The sequence below is a fragment of the Elephantulus edwardii genome, unplaced genomic scaffold (assembly GCF_000299155.1).
Source record: "Elephantulus edwardii isolate Elephantulus edwardi_28Jun2011 unplaced genomic scaffold, EleEdw1.0 scaffold00042, whole genome shotgun sequence".
Taxonomy (NCBI): Eukaryota; Metazoa; Chordata; class Mammalia; order Macroscelidea; family Macroscelididae; genus Elephantulus; species Elephantulus edwardii.
The window spans coordinates 4,999,197-4,999,698 of record NW_006399792.1 but is presented as its reverse complement, the minus strand read 5'-3'; the positions used below and the strand labels follow the sequence as shown (position 1 = coordinate 4,999,698).

The window sequence follows — 502 nt, the reverse complement described above, 5'->3', positions numbered from 1 at the left end:
TTCACACTGAATCCTGTTTCTTTAAACAGCATCTCTTGGTCATCTTTTGTTGGCCGGTACTGTGCACATTTAACTGATTCTTTCTCCACGACTCAGTTTAACATGACAACTGCTTTGGTCTTTTGCTGCCAAGCCATGAGCCAGAAATGACAAGTATTAGGAAGTGGACCGTGTGTTAAGATGTAACTCCTCTGAGCCTCTTCTATGTCCACTAAACTGGCATTAATATAATCATTTTCAGTATTCTGCAGCTTAACCTTACTGTGATCATATGGGCTTACATCTCTGTATCTGTTTTGATTTCTGTTTTCTGGAAACTTGGCCACTCTATGAGGATAGTCATGGGACTCATTTAGAATTTCCAAATAGAGCTGCTGCCAGCGATTTTGAGTGTCCAGCTCCTCAAATTCCCGCTCGATAGTGACAGACATGGCGGTAAAACAGAAAACCACCACTATAAGTGTTTTAAGTCCATTTCACCTTAAACAAGAAAGACTGTGCC

General features: G+C 41.0%; 1 pseudogene; it reads right to left on the bottom strand.

Moving 5' to 3' along the window:
* Positions 1 to 431, bottom strand: part of LOC102876573 — a 4,043-nt pseudogene extending 3,612 nt beyond the window's left edge.
* Positions 432 to 502: the final 71 nt, after the last annotated feature.